Genomic DNA, 20,147 nt, shown 5'->3' with positions numbered 1-20,147 from the left:
AATGACTGTCTTTTTGTGTGTCTATCTCTAGTGATGAAATTTCCTAGAAACACTAAGGTTGACTTCCACTAAGATCTCATTAGCCAAAATTAGGCCATATGCCCATGCTTAAATCAACCACTCTCAAAGAGAGTGAGATTGACTTGTTTTGTAGGTAATAGAGCTGGACTTCCCAGGTGGCTCAGTGGTAAAGAATTCACCTGCTAATGCAGGAGATGCAGGTTTGATCTCGGGGTCAGGAAGATCCCCTGGAGAAGGAAATGGCAACCAACTCCAGTATTCTTATCTGGGAAATCCCATGGACAGAGGGCCCTGGCAGGCTACAGTCCACAGGGCTTCAAAAAGTCAGACACAACTTAGTGACTAAATAATAACAATAATCTATAAAGCTAGAGATGAGATCATCCTGAAGCACATGCCAGTGTGAAGGATAGGAAATACCTGAACATAATTGTAGTTCAGTTACGAAAGAGGAAGAAGGAAGTAGGAGGATTAGATGAATGTTGGTGAGACCAGTATCAGTGTTTATTGTTACCCTACACAACTCCATCACCTCATTTCTGCTCTCTAAGAAAAGCTCCTCCATCCATGGGATTCTCCAGGCAAGACTACTAGAGTGGGTTGACATTTCCTTCTCCACTAAGAAAAGCTAACCAGCTCTAAATCTCATGAATCATGCCAAATTACACATGATAAGAAGTCAGTTCATGGACACCAGCTCTTTATGATGAGTGAATTAGTGAATTATAATTTCAGCTATGAATGTCTATAAGTAGAGCTTGTTTTTAGCAACATGGCTTTTTGGGTAAAGCTTTGATTTATTAACATATCCTTAATAGACTCCTTCAGGTTCTTCTCAAGATGATCTGCCTCTTGAGAAATTTGTATGCAGGTCAGAAAGCAACAGTTAGAACTGGACATGGAACAACAGACTGGTTCCAAGTAGGAAAAGGAGTACGTCAAGGCTGTATATTGTCACCCTGCTTATTGAACTTATATGCAGAGTACATCATGAGAAACACTGGACTGGAAGAAGCACAAGCTGGAATCAAGATTGCCGGGAGAAATATCAATCACCTCAAATATGCAGATGACACCACCCTTATGGCAGAAAGGGAAGAGGAACGAAAAAGCCTGTTGATGAAAGTGAAAGAGGAGAGTGAAAAAGTTGGCTTAAAGCTCAACATTCAGAAAATGAAGATCATGGCATCCGGTCCCATCACTTCATGGGAAATAGATGGGGAAACAGTGGAAACAGTGTCAGATTTTATTGTTTTGGGCTCCAAAATCACTGCAGATGGTGACTGCAGCCAGGAAATTAAAAGACGCTTACTCCTTGGAAGTAAAGTTATGACCAACCTAGATAGCATATTCAAAAGCAGAGACATTACTTTGCCAGCAAAGGTTCGTCTAGTCAAGGCTATGGTTTTTCCTGTGGTCATGTATGGATGTGAGAGTTGGACAGTGAAAGAAGGCTGAGCGCCCAAGAATTGATGCTTTTGAACTGTGGTGTTGGAGAAGACTCTTGAGAGTCCCTTGGACTGCAAGGAGATCCAACCAGTCCATTCTGAAGGAGATCAGCCCTGGGATTTCTTTGGAAGGAATGATGCTAAAGCTGAAACTCCAGTACTTTGGCCACCTCATGCGAAGAGTTGACTCATTGGAAAAGACTCTGATGCTGGGAGGGATTGGGGGCAGGAGGAGAAGGGGACAACAGAGGATGCGATGGCTGGATGGCATCACTAATTCGATGGACATGAGTTTTCAGTGAACTCCGGGAGTTGCTGATGGACAGGGAGGCCTGGCGTGCTGCAATTCATGGGGTCGCAAAGAGTCGGACACGACTGAGTGACTGAACTGAACTGAACTGAACACAAATCAGGTGGGCTTCCCAGCTGGCTCAGCAGTAAAAAATAAGCCTGCAAAGCAGGAGCTGTAGGAGATGCAGTTTCAATGGGTCAGGAAGATACCCTGGAAGAGGAAATGGCAACTCACTCCAGTATTCTTTCCTGGAGAATCCCATGGACAGAGGAGCCTGGAGGGCTACAGTCCATGGGGTCACAAAGAGTCAAACACAACTGAAATGACTTAGCATTTAGACATGCAAATTAGGCAATATTTGAGCTTAAGATAAGGGATGGGGCTAAAATCTCTGGATAAGAGGAGAAAGCAAAGAGAATGAGGAAGTTAAAATAAATTGAGAAATGGTATATCGTGTCTATTTCCATAACTAAGTCCATCATGAATAATTTCCTCTTGTAACTTCTGCTGGCCCTTAAAACTATTACTTTAATATATTTGCGAGGTATGAGAAACAAAGTAAATAGCCAGTCTTTAAAATTTCAAGTTGATCCCCAGACTGACTCAAATTTGCAAAAATCTGGCATAATTTAAAAGTAAATAAATAGAAGCAACACTTAGCAGAAGGTTCCTAACATAAACAAAGCTGTGCACGTTTTGTTTATTTATGGATCCATGCAAAAGTGCCATATTCATCTAAAAATATTCAGCACAAGAGTGATTGATATAAAAATTGAATAGAATTAAGGAGCATTCTTTAAACCTAAAAGTTTGATGAAAAGAAGAATGACTATTTTATTGTAATATTGTGCTTGGGAAAACATTTTTCTCCTTTACATATATTCAGATTTTTTTAAGGTTGACTGTAAAAACTTTAGAAAATAGTCACCATTTCTGAAAAGTGCATTTGATTTGGGCTGTAGCAAACCCTACCTTTCATATAACTCTTGTATGTTGTTCAAGGTTAAGTGTTGAAATAAAAGTGTAAAATCTCCTATATTAGTCTTTTTTATTCAATGAATTTTAACAGCACTCCCAAAAGACAAAGCAGTTTTAAATTCCTATTTTTCTGGAACTCACATTCTAGCGGCATGTCCTTATTGAGCTGATGGCCATTCACTTTTCCTTTCTAGCCTCAATTATTCCCTGTCATATTTTAATTGAGTAAACATTTCTTTAACACCAGATATATTCATAGCACAGTATGAAGTACTGAGAGAATAAAAAACTGCCCTGGAGAAGTTAATAATCTAATAGAGAGTACTCAGACAGGGAAAACACACACATACACATACATACACACACAGATTTAATGACAATTATCTCACTTCTTTTTTAACAAGAAGAATTTAAATGAATAGGTAAAGTGTAACACAAAAACAGACTATGAAAATATCTATATTGGAAGTATGTTAAACAAAGTGTCCCAGTGGCTAAGCTGGTAAAGAATCCACCTGCTAACACAGGGGACACAGGAGATGTGGGTTCAATCTCTGGGTCAGGAAGATTCCCTGGAGGAGGGCATGGCAACCCACTCCAGTATTCTTGCCTGAAAAAAATCCCATGGACAGAGGAGCCTGGTGGGCTACAGTCCATACTCTGGGTCGCAGAGAGTCAGACACTACTGAGTTACTAACACGCATACACACCGTGTCATGACAGCAAACAGGGAAGACTGGGCAATTTGAAGATTGAGATGCTTCTCAGAAAGACCTCACAAAAGAAGGCTTCTTTGAACTGGACTGACTAGAAGAAGAGGAGAAAGAATATTGGGAAGCAAAGGAACACAAGTATATATCAGAACTCACAATTGATGTGTTAATAAATGTGGCTCCAGCTAAGGGTTCCCTAAGAAGACAAAAAGTGATGGAAAATGAGACCCAAGAAGAAAAAGAGTCAAATTTGCACACAATGTTCAACCTTATGCTAAGTAAAAAAAGACTGCTTAGTAGTAAAAAGAGGTCATTCGGTGTTTTGAATATGGGATGTTTACTATCAGTTTTTTGGGTTTTGAAGAAGTCCCTCTGATGTATGTTGGAGAAGATGATTTGGAGGAAGGAGACACATTCTGTCCCTTGAGGGCATTTAAGATTCAGATCCCTGTCACAGAATAAAATAGGAATGAGATCTAGTAGAAAATTTTAGGGATGCCTACAGTCTATTTAAGGGACAGATGAGCTTCAGAAGACAAGGAAGGTGACTCAGAAAGAGATATCAGAAAGGGAGATAGTGACAGGAATTCCCAAAAGGAAGGGTATTCCTAAACTGCTGAGTGGTCCACAGAAATAATGATGCTGAAAGGTCCAGAAAGCCTTGAAAGAAGCTGCCAGGGGCAATCCTAGGGTTGTAGTCAGAGCAGTTTTATTTTCACCACTAATTGGTTTGGGAAGAGATGGCATGCTTCCATTACTATTACTGCTCGGAGTACAACCTCATGATCGACTTCTGCCGATATATGTGCCAAAACTTTGGTTATTTGATTATTTATGGGAAATTATCATTTATTTTATGTGGAGAAACAGAAACTAGAGGTGCCTGCTATGTATTTGAGTTTACCCCTTACAGAAGCCAATAAATTAGTAGGAAGGACTTTTGGCCATTAAGAAAAAATAAAAAACTCTATGGTTACATGGATAACTATGCAGTTAGGTCATCTCTTGATGAAGGTCCCCACACTTCCATTAAGATGAAGAGCGGTCCGTAGATTCTAACCTTTGTGTATGTCCATACACTCATCTCCTTATCAGAACTCATTGATATCCATCTATATCTATCTGTAGATATAATTCCACTCTCCCTGCCAACCTGGAGTTTATTCTTTCCTTTGACAGAAAGATTTCTTGAAAGAATGGTGTATATGCAATGTCACAATATCCTTTTTATCTACTGAACTGACTGCAATCCAACTAGGCTCTTGTCAAGATTTCTAATGTCTTGCACCTTGTTAAATCCGAAGTTTTCAGCTTTACTTTTATTTGACCCATCAGCAGCGTTTGGCATTTTCTTCACACAGCTTTTAGGAAACCATATTCCTGGTTTACCTCCTGCATTATTAACCTCTTAACACTGCAGTAATCCAAAGTTCATCTCCCTTACAGTTCTCACCCAATATTATGATTTTATTTTTTAAATATGTTCTTTCTTAAACTGGAGTGTAATTTCTTTACAATGTTGTGTTAGTTTCTGCTGTATGTATTATATAAGTCCCCTCCCTCAAGTACCTCCCTCCCACCAGCCCCCCATACCTCTCCTCTAGGTTATCACAGAGCACCGAGCTGAGCTCCCTGTGCTCTGCAATGGCTTCCCACTAGCTGTCTATATACCTGATAGTATATATAATCTCACGGTTTTAAATTACATCTGTATTCTAAAGACTCCAATATATAGATCTCCTATCTGAACTGTTACATGTAACAACCTGAAAATTGCATTGAAATTATTTTAAATTGAACACTTTTCTTCATAACGCCGCCAAAACTGACCCTCAATTAACGGCAATTACATCACTGTAGTTACTCATGTCAGAGATGTTAGTGTCATTCTTGACTCTTCTTTATCTCTCACAATCCACATCTAATCATTAGCCAATCCTATTTGCCCCATTATCAAAATATATCAAGAATCAGATCTTAGCACCTTAACCACTAACACTCTGGTTCATACCATCAGCATGTCTCACCTAGAGACCCTCATGACTGGCCTTTTCCTTGCCTCCTTCTCTCTTGCAGTCTACTATCAATTTATAATTCATCCCCTGCAGCCAGCAGAGAGTGAAAGCTGATGACTCAGTATTATATCTTCATTAAAAAGGAGTAGAGATTTTTTTTTGGTGGGGTCAGGGAGCTTCCCAGGTGGCACTTCAGTTCAGTTCAGTCACTCAGTGGTGTCCAACTCTTTGAGACCCTATGGACTGCAGCATGCCAGGCCTCCCTGTCCATCACCAACTCCCGGAGTCTACCCAAACTCATGTCCATTGAGTTGGTGATGCCTTCCCAGGTGGCACTATTGGTAAAGAATCCTCTTCCCAATGCAGCAGATGTAAGAGATACAGGTTTGATCCCTGGGTCAGGTAGATCCCCTGGAGGAGGACATGGAAACCCACTCCAGTATTCTTGCTTGGAGAATTCCATGGATGGAGGAGCCTGCTGGGCTACAGTCTGCAGAGTCACAAAGAGTTGGACATGACCAAGCAACTGAACACACAGAGCTCTTCAGAAAGTATAATACTCTACTCTAGGAGGTCTGCTGTGGCAAAGTCAGGTCCCTGGTTGGGAAGTAGTAGAACTCTGAAAACTGGGATGTGATGTCTGGGTTGCAGAACTTCTACACATTAAATCTCCAGATACTCCTGAACCCTCTGAGACCATCAAAGTAAGACACTTCTCCTTGTTAATTAATAGGCTAGATTACCTTTGCGTGAGGTGTCTTTTCTGCAAGACAATGTGCTTTTCTCAAGATATGCCTCCATTTCTCTCCCTCCCTCTCTCCTGGTCTAAGCCAACAACTGTGGTCACATCACCAACTAACTCATCTGGGGAAGTGCTGAATATTCTAAAGTATCAATGGGACTGCAAGCTGAAGGAAGAGCTAGCCAATCTGTACTGGCTGGATCCAGGAGAGTATACATGGGATTGCATTCTAAGGATGTCAGATATGAGAGTTTTTTGATGTGAGAGCACTTTCTTAGGTTACAGGACTTAAAACCCATGCAAAACCCTGGGAGGAGGGCAAACAGGGTCATGCCTCACAGCTTAGAGAAGGTGGTGGACTATATACTCTGTGAGGCAGAAGTGCTAGAACTGCTGTGGCTTAGAGCTGCAGAGGGATCAAAGAGCTCACAGAGATAGGCATGCCTGAGTGGATACACTGAGTAGGTCAGAAAACCTACCAGACTACTATGTTCCAAGAGAGAAAATTCCACTTACCAAAGGAATAAGCAATATGGTAGTGAGAGGAGTATAAGCGTTACTGAGATGTTCTCTAGAGGGTAGGGATAACACTAGGAGATAACCGCTAATAATTGGGCTCCCTGACAGCAGTGGGACTCCTAGGATCTCTAGTTAATAGAGGCAAGGTGGCAGTGTGCCCATTAGGGCAATTACTGTAATGAACATAAACATGGGAGCGGAGGCCAGAAGAGGACCTGCAGAGAGCTAGAGAGATGGTTCTATGTGGGCAGCCAGCAAAGGTTGTGCTCAAGCTGCACGATAAAAATAAAGGATGGATGATCAGAAGCCTGTAGGCAGTTAATCTAATAAAAAAAGTTTCAATCTTTTTCCTACCCAGATTCCAGACGTGGCTCAGTTTTCAGACCTAGAATTTTTTTATTTTTAATTAAATTTTTGCTTTTTATTGCAGTATAATTGTTTTACAATGTTGTGTTAGTCGCTGCTGTACAATGAAGTGAATCAGCTATATGTGTACATATATCCCCTCTCTCTTGGATCTCCCTCCTTCCCCCTGCCCCTCAATTTCACTCATGTAGGTCATCAGAAAGCACTGAGCTGAGTTCACGTGTACTTTATAGCAGCTTCCCACTAGCTATCTATTTTGGCAACCCACTCCAGTGGTCTTGCCTGGAGAATCCCAGGGACGAGGAAGCCTGGTGGGCTGCCATCTATGGGGTCGCACAGAGTCAGACATGACTGAAGCGACTTAGCAGCAATAGCAGCAGTGTATATATGTCAATCCCAATTTCCTCATTCATCCCACCCTCCTCTTCCCCTCCATGTCCACCACACATTCTTTCTCTATGTCTACATCTCTATTCCTGCCCTACAAATAAGTTCGTCTGTACCATTTTTTCCTGGCTTTTCCTGGTGGCTTAGATGGTAAAGAATCTGCCTGCAATGCAAGAGACCTGGGTTCGTCAGGAAGATCCCCTGGAGAAGGGCATTGAAACCCACTCCAGTATCCTTTCCTGGAGAATCTCCATGGACAGAGGATCCTTGAGGGCTACAGTCCATGGGGTTGCAAAGATTCAGACACAATTGAGTGACTTAGCACAGTACCATTTTTCAAGATTCCACATGGTGGTGGTGGTGATTTAGTCACTAAGTTGTGTCCAACTCTTGAGACTCCATGGACTGTAGCCCACCAGGCTTCTCTGTCCATGGGATTTCCCAGGCAAGAATACTGGAATGGGTTGTCATTTCCTTCTCCAGGGGATCTTCCTGACCCAAGGATTGAACCTGTGTCCCTGGATTGCAAGGAGATTCTTTACTGACTGAGCCACCAGGGAAGCCCAAGATTCCATGAAGTGAAAGTGAAGTCTCTCAGTCGTGTCCGACTCTTTGCAATCCCATGGACGGTAGCCTACCAGGCTCCTCTGTCCGTGGGATTTTCCAGGCAATAGTACTGGAGTGGATTGCCGTTTCCTTCTCCAGGGGATCTTCCCGACCCAGGGATTGAACCCTAGTCTCCTGCATTGTAGACAGACGCTTTACCATCTGAGCCACCAGGGAAGTCTATATGCATTAATATAGACCTAGAAATTTTTAATTGAAGGAGAGACATGTACTGTAGAAGGAAGAAACTGTTAACACCATGGAAAGGGTACCCAGTCCCCATATAGTAATGATTATCCTAGTAGCTTCCAAGGGGACCTTGACATTTGCTTGAGTAACTTTACACTGGAGTGAGGAAGAAAGTCCAAATCTTTCAAGATCTCTTGACACAGGTTCCAAGTTGACATAGCTACCTGGAGGCCCACAGCATCATTAAGGCCCTTCAGTTCAGGGCAGAAGTAGGGGACTTAATCAATGGAGACAAGCCCCAGGCATGACTCACACAGAGTTCACTGGGACCAGTGGGTTTTCATACTCACTTGGCCTCTGAACGCACAGTTGAAATGGACATGCATAGCGTTTGAAAATACCTCTTACTGGCTGTTTGACTTTTAGGTCAAGAACATTCGAAGTGGGCTATGCAAAGGCAAAGTCTCTGAATCATGCCCTTCAGATGTATCTGGATATATTATATTGAAACCAGGGGAAAATAAGCAAATATTATTGCCTTTATTAAAGATATAACGGATTCAGGATTAGTGATCCATCTCATAGTTCCATTTAATTCACCAGCTGGGTCCCTACAAAACCCAGATGGATCCTGGTTTAGAGTGGGCCACTTATTGAAAACTCAGCCTAGAAATACCAAGTGCATCTGCTTTGCTAGATGTAGTATATTTGCCAGAACTGGGTCACATTGCCTCAGGTACATGATATAGAGTAAGTGGTCTGGCCAGAGAGCTTTTATTCCCACCTCCTCAGAAAAGTGAGCAGGAAACCACTTGTATTCACTTCAAATGGGCAACAGGATAGTCTCACAGTCTTGGTTCAGCGCTGTGATAACTCTCCTTTTCTGAATCAAGACATAGAGTCTGAAGGGACCTCAGCCATAGCTTCTACTAGCCTAGTGGACTTGCTGCCAGATGGGAACACTTCCAGCAGGAGTCACAGTGAGAGTGAAACTCTGGCTGCCAATAGGTCACTTTGGGTTACTTGTGTATATTTCCTTCCTCTCATCTTAGCTGTTCTTCCCAAGAGCATTCTCCAAAACATTCCTGAATGCAAATTTCAAAGTCTGACAGTCTGTTTCCCTGTGAACTGGCCTTCAACAACTGTAAACCTATCATAGAATTTACTCATTTATTGTTCTTATTGCTTATTTTTTTTTCTTTCTCTCCTATAGAATGTGAAAGGCACATGAGCAGGAATTTTTGTTTGCATTCTTTTCAGGTATAATCCAATATCCTAGAACAGATCCTGGTTTATTGAAAGTCCCCAAGAAATATTTGAATAAATGCAAGCTATATATGAAGATTTAATTTATTAACTTTAACTTTTGGAGGTTATGACTGGTTTTATAATTTTGATGTGTCAAAAATCATCTTGCTTTAGAACATCTTTCTACATGACCTAAAAGTCTCAAACTCTATTTAAGATCTTATTTTAAGAATATCTAGTAATGATATAATTTGCTATCAATTTTTAATAGCATCATAATTTTTCAAATTTTCTAAATAATTTTACTTAAATGGTATAGAGATGTACAATGGACAGGTAATATTACAACCTAGATAAACATTATCAAATGGCCATTCTTTAATATTTCTTTCTCAGAACTATATGAATATATTTTTAATTTTACCTAAATAAGATTTACCTTTTTGTTATTAATATTTTTACCTTTTGTTTTGTTTTGATTCCTTACACTACCCTCAGCCCAATTACTTTCCCCATCACCAAGGTTTACTTTTCCCCATGCTTATATAATCATTTACAAATGCATTTGCCCCTTTTGAGTCTGGGCATAATTTGCTTCAGGTATTGTGATGGGAAGCCCTAGAACCCAGGGTGCTGTCAGCAGCCTTCAGCTCTCCTTGTCTTCAGGGATTGCCTTAGCTTCAGAGAACACCTCACCCAAGATCACACTATTTTCTGAGCAGCCCACATCAAGTAAGTGCCTGATCCAGGTCACAGTACGACTTCCTGGCCATTTTGTCCCAGATTAGGGACATTATTCTAATGGCCCACTTTATCCCTAGACGATCTCCTTGGGTCAGCCAAGATTCTCATCAGGCCCATTTCACAGCTGATTTTCACCCTCTGCCCAGTCTTGGTTTTTTCCATGCCGATGAGTGTGGATTCTAAAACACTCCCTAATAAATATCCTAGAGTCATTAACTCCATCTCAGTTTCTGCTTCCTGGAGAATCCAACCTGAGTCATGGATCACATTATGTATTCATCTCTGTGTCTTGCTTTTCTCCCTCACTATAATCATGGACTCTGTCCCAGACAATTGACATAGATCTAATGCTTTCTTTTGAATGACTATATAATTTTCCAGGGTTTTCATGTATCACAATTTGTTCAACTTTCCATAAAAGGGAACATTCTAGTTTCCAAAGTTTATTCTTAACCACATGATAAGTTCTGAAATAAATGCCCTTGTCACAAACCAATTTAAACTCAAAATTATGTGACTACTTGCAAAGTTCCTATTGCTTTCTTTCACTAATCAGCTCTCCTTTATTTGCTTAATGAAGCCCACAGTAGTCTACTTATGTCTTTATCTATTTTCTCAGAGCCCAATATTATCAATAATTTAAAGAATTTATGGCTGATAGCTATGGAATCAAAGTTCTCCATAACTTCTCAGTCATTCTTTTTTGAACTTGGAAAAATGTCTGAAAACAGTACTATCGATATTCTTCTTTGGCTGGGACAAATCACTTCCCAAAAAGTAACAATACTGCCTTTACTCCTGTAGTAATCTAATCTCATGCACTGAAAATAATATCAAAATCTATAAATTTTGAAATTACAGACTAGGTTGAAATCTTGGCTGTACAAAATATTGCATGTCCAATATCCAAGTAACTCAAACTCTCTCCAATTCAGTTTCCTCATTTGTAAAATGTACTCACCTTACGGGACTTTAGTGATCTGCATTTAACTTATATGCAGAGTACATCATGAGAAACGCTGGGCTGGAAGAAGCACAAGCTGGAATCAAGATTTCCGGGAGAAATATCAATAACCTCAGATATGCAGATGACACCACCCTTATGGCAGAAAGGGAAGAGGAACTCAAAAGCCTGTTGATGAAAGTGAAAGAGGAGAGTGAATAAGTTGGCTTAAAGCTCAACATTCAGAAAACAAAGATCATGGCATCCGGTCCCACCACTTCATGGGAAATAGATGGGGAAATAGTGGAAACAGTGTCAGACTTTATTTTTTGGGGCTCCAAAATCACTGCAGATGGTGACTGCAACCATGAAATTAAAAGACGCTTACTCCTTGGAAGGAAAGTTATGACCAACCTAGATAGCATATTCAAAAGCAGAGACATTACTTTGCCAACAAAGGTCCGTCTAGTCAAGGCTATGGTTTTTCCAGTGGTCATGTATGGATGTGAGAGTTGGACTGTGAAGAAGGCTGAGCGCCGAAGAATTGATGCTTTTGAACTGTGGTGTTGGAGAAGACTCCTGAGAGTCCCTTGGACAGCAAGGAGATCCAACCAGTCCATTTTAAAGGAGATCAGCCCTGGGTGTTCTTTGGAAGGAATGATGCTTAAGGAAGGAATGATAAAGCTGAAACTCCAGTACTTTGGCCACCTAATGCGAAGAGTTGACTCATTGGAAAAGACTCTGATGCTGGGAGGGACTGGGGGCAGGAGGAAAAGGGGACGACAAAGGATGAGATGGCTGGATGGCATCACCAACTCAATGGACGTGAGTTTGAGTGAACTCTGGGAGTTGGTGATGGACAGGGAGGCCTGGCGTGCTGCGATTCATGGGGTCACAAAGAGTTGGACATGACTGAGCGACTGAACTGAACTGAATCTTTACAGAACTAAAGATTCTATAAGTTCATTGTCTGATAAAGTACTTGACACAGAGAAGATGGTCTATAAGTCATTATACTTGTTTTCTTCATATTTTTGGATTTCCATGCAGGTGTGTGTGTGTTGAAATGCTATACTCATATTTTTTCTTAAAGTTATTTATTCTGAAAGAAGTACAGCTTTATTCTGTTGTATGAAACTAAAGAATACTATTTCATATGACCTTTGTGATATCTAATTAGATGCATTTACATTTTTCTAATGGGCAGAGGAGCCTGGTGGTCTACAGTCAATGGGATGGCTCAGTCAGACATGACTAAGCGACTAACATACACACATTATTCTAAAACTTCAGGTTCCCTGTCTGTCTCAAGTCATGAGTGTAGTTCATTGCCCATATGCAAAAGCAGAAGTGGATAGAACAAGTTTATGGACTTGCTAAACTGAGTCAGACAGTTTCAAAACAGAAATAAAAACAAAATCCACTATGGGTTCAAGAAGTCAGGTCAGACCTGAACTAGAGCCATTGCAGAAGCCTCAGCATGGAATCAATCCGTGTAATTCCCCCTGTGTTCCCTGCATCAGTGCTGTTTTCCTTAGCTGGGGGTGCCTGTGAGCCTTCCTCAGTACTGTACAGAGAGCAGGATACTTCTTTTCATCCCAGATGACCCTGATTTGCCTTACAGGTAATATGCAGCTCTGCTACGTAGTGCAAATAGTTCAAATCCACCTCCCCTCCCACTGGGCTACATATTCTCTACTTAGCAACATTTTATTCTTGATTTTTATTTCCTCTGTTTTTTACTTTCTCCATGGATTATTTCTTCCACCCTGCCTAGCAACACTACTAATCCAGGTACACAGAACATCACTCAGGACCTTTCATCTCTTCCTCAGGTGAAAGGTGACTCAACTCAACTAGTCTCTCACCTGTTGGAGACTAGGCATTTAAACCCTGAGTTGCAAAGCAGTTGAGAGAGTGGAGGAAGCAGAGAATCTCCAAGAGAAACTCAAGAGAGGCACAAAGAATTCTCTTTTAGAGATGTCTCTCTAAATCTCTACCCAAAGTTTGTGGCAGCAGAAACAGAATCCTAGATGGAATCCACACTTTTTTTTTGTTGAGCAAACAACAAAAGCCCATTTGGATACAGTGCTTTGTGAAACATTATGGACCAAAAACTGCCCTACACTTCAGGAAGAATAGAAAATATAACATTTTAGGAAAATTTAGAAAATTGTATTAAATGTATTGATAGCATCTATATGAAATCTTTTATTTAGTGGTTTGCAGTCTAGGGTGTCACCTGTTGCTCTTTGAAACGTCTTGAAAAGGTGTGTGAGTTAAGATGGGGGGCGGGCATTTCAGATCATCAGAGTGACTGAGGTGCATAACTTGCATATTGTTGGCAGTGACCAAGGATGTAACTATCCTGTGTGTATTCCTAAAAATCCAGTCCAATAAAGAATCTGTTTACATGCAATGTTATTGACACCCCAGCTGAGAAATATGATAATATAGATGCAGATATGCTGCCAAGCTAATTATAGCCTCACTGCTTTACATGTTACCTGGCTGGACTTAATCCATAACATAGCAGTGATTCCTTCACCCATAACCTCTAACTCTGGCTACATAAGTACATTCTGAAGTGTTTCAGCTGTTCTATTCAATATCAGAAATGGAAAGCCACAACTCTTCCTTGCTATGGAAAATTGGACAAAAAAAAAACAAAAACAAAACAAAAACCGCACATAAAACCAAAAACCTAGCTGATAGGGACTTGCTCCCTTCTAAGATATAGTTCTCATCAGCCAAGGACTCTTGTTTCCTAGAAAATATACACAACCAAGAAAAACAAGCTGCTCAGACTCAGAGCACAAAGCTCACTGGGCCACAGGTCTACACATGCACGCAAGCATACAGATACCTGCACACAACTCATTATGCAAATTGGCAAAGACTAAGACAGGCTATGTTTACTAAAAGACAAATTCTCTGAGGAGAGTTTTAATAAAAAGATATAATCCACGGGGATGATATTGAGTATTCTCAAGCTACAGATACTGATAGCTGCTGCTGGTGGTGGCTTAGTCACTTAGTCATGTCCAGCTCTTTGTGACCCCATGGACTGTAGCCCACCAGACTCCTCTGTCTATGGGATTTTTTTCAGGCAAGAATACTGGAGTGGGTTGCCATTTCCTCCTCCAGGAGATTTTCCTGACCCAGGGGATTTTTCAGTCTTTGGTGTCCTCCATTGCAGGCAGATTCTTTTACAACTGAGCCACTAGGATGGCCCATACTGATGGCTAAGAGATGCATAGTCATGATCACAATGTAAATAGCAGGACTAGTGAAAATCTCCTAACCTGGTAAGAACTTCTGCCAGCTGAAAATATTTTTATGTCTTTGTAAAAGTGTTACTGTGCTCTTGTTAGTGGGGTGGTGGTTTAGACATTCACATCATCATGTGGAAAAAGTTATACCTGTCTGGATTAATGGCTGCAACATAATTTTGCTGACTAGCATTGGGGCGGATTTGTGGAAAATAACATTTAGAAAGATTCCCTCATCTTTTCAATGTCCAAATTTGAATACAAAATTTTTCTTTACAACATCTGATTCAGCAGTTCTTTTAAAGATCTTAATGCAAAGTGACTACTTATTAGAAATTTTACTTAATATCTGAATAAATTTTATCTAGGAAAGATATTGAGGGGAATTTCTTATTTTGAAATCCATACAGATAAGGTGCCTCTATGTTCCTAGGACCATGTTCCAACATCTCTGTGATAGTGTTTACATGTTAAAATTCTCAAAAATTATTTTCCTTTTTGCTCCCTCTTTGCACTAGCAACTGAAGTAAAATACTATTGTATAGGAAAGATTCCCTTCAAAAGCAGAAACTGCATAGAATTTTATTAATACTGCCAAAAATATTAAATCATGTTACAGCAGATAACTATATTGTTATGCTTTAAACTTTTAATAGTATTTGAAACCCATCCCATGTTCAAACAAAAGCCCAGTATCTTAGGTGCAGTTTGAAATTCAACTTTTAAAAAAGCCATGAGACACTTGTAGAGACACAGGTGTCATAAACAAGAATTGAAGTTTGGCAGCACCAGAAAAGACCCAAAAAGCCTACTCCTCTAGATTATCCAGAGAGCAAAGTAGATTTCTGTTCTCATCATCTCAATGTCATGTGAAGCATAGGTGAAATTTGAGGGTCCCTAGCTTTGGAATGTTATAAATGGTCAAAAGAGATGGGATTGGAACAATCAGTTAATATCATAAGCTGCCCACGAGTCAGGCAGAACTGCTCTCTGCCCTAGGCTGTACCACTTGCTGAGTCAGTGTTCTAACCTTTCTAGACTGCATCTTTCTGAATGAAATTCATCATATGAAAATGATGACATCTGGCTCTAAAAAAAAATAAATAAATAAACTTTATTTTCTTGAACTTTCTATAAAATTTCAATAGAAGCATGAACACTAAAACCAAGGAAATGACCGACAGATTTCACCAATCAAATAAAACATTATGGCATAAAAATAAAATATTCTCTGTGCCCCAAATTATAAACAAAATATTTATAAGGTGACCTCCTGAATGGAAAAATACTTATTAAAAACATGCCAAAGCATCATACCCTGGCTTATGAAAAACACAAATTCAAAAGAAAATTAAAACTCATATTTTTAAGACTAAGTAGAAATTCACACAAAAATATGAGTCACAAAAGTCAAAATTTGCATGGCTAGTAAACTTATGAATAAAAGTGCTGGACTGCCTGAAGAACCAACCAATTTCCTTTTCTCATATTCCACTTCCCTATGCTTAAGATTTTTATTTTATAATTTCAGTTTTTTCTCATTCTTCCTTCTGCACCCAGTCCACTTCTCAAGTAGTTGTATCTCATTCTCCATTAAGGAAATAAAAGTAGTATGGCAAAAACTCCAATACCACAGCATTAAATCTGTAAGTCTATCTGCATCTATTCCTATGTTCCCTAACTTTCCATCACAAGGGTTGAATTGTAGCTAGTATATCTGTTGGGTATCATTACAAAGATACTACATAACAAGTCACTTAAATTCAGCAGCTTAAAAATATTCCTTTATCATCTCATTCACAAAACTGTGGATTGATTGGAGCTGGTCTGTTTCACTCGGCAAACCTAAGGGATTGCTTGGCTGGTTCTCTTCCATCAGAGTTATTCTGGGCTTCAGGCTGAAGGGGCACCAATTTCTCAGTGGAAGCTCTTTTCATGACAGAGTCCTCCAGAGGGGAGGATAGGAACACATGACACTTCTTTTTTTAATCTATTTTATTGAAATATAGTTGATTTATAATGTTGAATTCATTTCTAATGCATAGCAAAGTGATTCATATATATATATATATATATACACACATATACATCTCCTTTTTTCATAATTTTTCCATTATGGCTATTACAGTATATTGAATACAGTTTCCTGTGCTATACAGTAAGGCCTTGTTTATACCTTCTACATGTAACAGTTTGCATCTACTAATCCCAAACTCTCAATTCATCCCTCCCCCATTGGCAACTGCATGTCTGTTCTCTGTCTGTGAACCTGTTTCTGTTTCATAGATAAGTTCATTTGTGTCATATTTTATATTCAACATAGAAGTAATATCATATGGCATTTGTCTTTCTCTTTCTGACTTACTTTGCTTTGTATGATAATCTCTAGATCCATCCCTATTGCTGCAAATGGCATTACTTCACTCCTGTTAATAGCTGAGTAATATTCCATTGTATATATATATGTACCACAGCTTCCATTCATCTGTCTATGGACATTTAGGTTGTTTCCATGTCTTGACTATTGCAAATAGTGCTTCTATGAACATAGGGGTGCATGTATCTTTTCAGATTATAGTTTTGTCTGGGTATATGCCCAGGAGTGGGAGTGCAGGATCATATGGTAGCTCTGTGTGGTGCTGTGCTTAGTTGCTCAGTCATGTCTGACTCATTGCGACCCCATGGACCAGGGCCTGCCAGGCTCCTCTGTCGATGGGGATTCTCCGGGCAAGAATACCTGAGTGGGTTGCCATGCCCTCCTCATGTGGTAGCTCTAATTTTAGTTTTTTTAAGGAACCTTCATATTGTTTTCCATAGCAGCTGTATCAACTTATATTCCCACCAACAGTGTAGGATGGTTCCCTCTTCTACACCACCCCCAGTATTTATTGTTTGTGGACTTCTTAATGATGGCATGGCATTTCTTATGACTAGGTTTGGAACTGACATAGTGTCACCTGGCCTGTACTACATTGACCAAACCAAGTCATTTGGCCAAATCTTATATCAATCTGTTGGGGAAAGAATCCTATCTCTATAGGAGGGAATGTAAAGTCACATGGGTGTGAATACAGCAAGGGGCCAAGAATTGAGGAGAGAAGTGCTATCCACCATAGTTAGACAGCTGTTAAAGGAGTGAACAAGAAAGATATGACTTGGCTTTTATAAAACTTAGTCCAGTGGGGAGATGGAAGTTTTAAGTAGAGAGATGTGGTCGACAGATACATTTTAGATTCGAGAGTCATAAGTACATAGTGGATGCCTGTTGTTATTTTTGAAGATGAGAGAATCAGAATGAAGGAAGGAAAGATTCAAGGACAGAATCACATATTTAAGAGATAGCAAAGAATTAAAATCTCTTGAAAGAGATGGGAAAGGAAGGTCCAGAGAGATAAAAATAAAGCCATGAAAGTGAAAAACATAATCAAAATCAAGAAGGAAGTTACTTTCCAAAAGGCTAGTAATATAGCAAAATCATGCCAAGAGTTCCAGAAGACTGTGGACTGACAAGTGTTCATTAGATGTGACTATTAGAATTGGTTGGTGATGTTGATGATGATAATGTCAGTGGAGTGATAGGGCTAGGTTCTAGATTGAAGTGGGCTGAGGAAGTAGAAGCAGTGAATATGACCTACGAGGTCTATAAACTTAGTTAAGAAGGGAATAAAAATGACAAGAAAACTGAAGAGGCTTGATTGAAGAGATCAAGAGAAGAAAGGCCAGAAGGTGAAATAGAAGACCCTCTAAGAACAAGCCACTACTTTCTTCTCAATTCTCATCTGTTTTTTCTCCTTTTCTTGCTTCTTGCCACTTAGAGTTCCTCAAATAGGCCACACTGTTCTCCATGGATAGGCACAGAACAGCAGAGAGCTACCATATGGTCCTGCACTCCCACTCCTGGGCATATACCCAGACAAAACTATAATCTGAACAGATACATGCACTCCTATGTTCATAGAAGCACTATTTGTAATAGTCAAGACATGGAAATAACCTAAATGTCCAACAACAGATAAATGGAAGGTGTGGTACACATCTACAATGGAATATTACTCAGCTATTAAAAGGAGTGAAGTACAGCAGGACAGTAATTTTTCCTGCTTGAAATAGCTTTTCAAAGTAAGGCATTCTCTTGTGTTCCTGAGTGTCTTTACAGGGACAAGAAATAACACTTATGGATACATGCTTTGCACTAGGCATTGTGTTCAAGGCATTAAATTAATTGCCTTAACAAACTGTCATAGAAGCTCTAACAGAGACATTGTTGTTGTTGTTCAGTCACTCAGTCATGTCCAACTCTTTGCGACCCCATGGACTGCAGCACGCCAGGCTTCCCTGTCCTTCACTATCCCCCAGAGCTTGCTCAAACTCACGTTCGTTGAGTCAGTGATGCCATCAAACCATCTCATCCTCTGTCGTCCCCCTTTCCTCCTGCCTTCTATCTTTCCCAGTGTCAGGGTCTTTTCCAATGAGTCATAATAATAATAATAATACAAGCATAATTATTCCCAATTCACAGGTGAAAAACTGGATTTAGAAAGGTATAGTGACCTGTCCAAATGTGCATCTTGTACATAATAGATTCAAAAATTGAATTTATGACTGACTCCAAAGCCTGTGTTCTAGTTTCAGCTTACTTTAGCACCTACTTTTTGGTAAATTGTCCCTTATTCCAAGGGTGTGATCCCTCCTATGAGTAGTGAAGATGATAAAGGAGGTTTTGCATCATAATAGAGTAGTGTTGCTCTTATCCACCTTTGCAACATGGATATATCTTGCATATGTCAACTCTAGCACTTATTACAACATACTGTAATATTAAAAAATATAAAGAGCACTCTCACAGGCAATAAGGAGCCATACAAGTATTTGAGTGTTTAAGTAGGGAATGACATATCACTTAGATAGTTGAGAGAGAAAACACTTATGCTAATAGGGAAGGTGAATTGGAAAGTTAGACTGGAACAGAGGGATAAACTATCTAATAATTTCTAAATCTAAGTGAGAGAAATTAGGGCCAAACTAAAGTTATCATAGAGAGGCTAGAAATGAGAGGAAAGAGTTGAGGGGGGTTTAAGAAGAATCCACACTACTATGTATAAAATACATAAATAAAATAAGGACCCACTATATACTCAACATTCTATAATAGCCTATAAGGGGAAAGAATCGGAAAAAGAATATACATGTATATACACATATATGTATGTATACTATACTAGTAACTATACTTCAATAAAAATAAATAAATGAAGATAATTCTAAAATAATAACAAATTTTAAAAAGGAGAGTCAGTAGGACTTAGCCAGTTGGATGGAGAGAGATTGATGACACAATTTTCTAGCTAAATGGATTGAATGGACTGATGTATCTCAATGAAAGTGGAAAAACAGGCAAGAGCACAGATTTAAGCAGGAAGTATGGAGCCAGCTATGAAACAGGTGATACCCACAGCAAAGGGAATGAGATTATACCAAAGAGATCCCAAATCATCATGCTTACAACCGAGTCTGAGAAATTCTATACCCAATACTCATTTGATTATAGGAAGTTTGAGTTCTCAATCATTATCTGTGGATTTTGACTCAGAATAAGCTGGCAACCAAACAAATCTTTGTACAAGACTTCTCCACAGAACACCATTTCTCAAGTTTTCTGAGGAC

General features: G+C 39.7%; 1 long non-coding RNA gene across 1 annotated transcript in view; it reads right to left on the bottom strand.

Moving 5' to 3' along the window:
* LOC123334497 overlaps nt 1-20,147 on the bottom strand; it is a 42,219-nt gene that overhangs the window by 1,891 nt on the left and 20,181 nt on the right. The window contains exon 2 of the long non-coding RNA XR_006552466.1: nt 11,230-11,400. This is a non-coding gene — a long non-coding RNA (uncharacterized LOC123334497). The remainder of the gene's footprint in view (nt 1-11,229; nt 11,401-20,147) is intronic.

Source organism: Bubalus bubalis, chromosome 7 (genome assembly GCF_019923935.1).
Source record: "Bubalus bubalis isolate 160015118507 breed Murrah chromosome 7, NDDB_SH_1, whole genome shotgun sequence".
NCBI lineage: Eukaryota > Metazoa > Chordata > Mammalia > Artiodactyla > Bovidae > Bubalus > Bubalus bubalis.
Note: the sequence above shows the minus strand (reverse complement) of the source record. Positions and strands in the feature narration are given on the sequence as shown.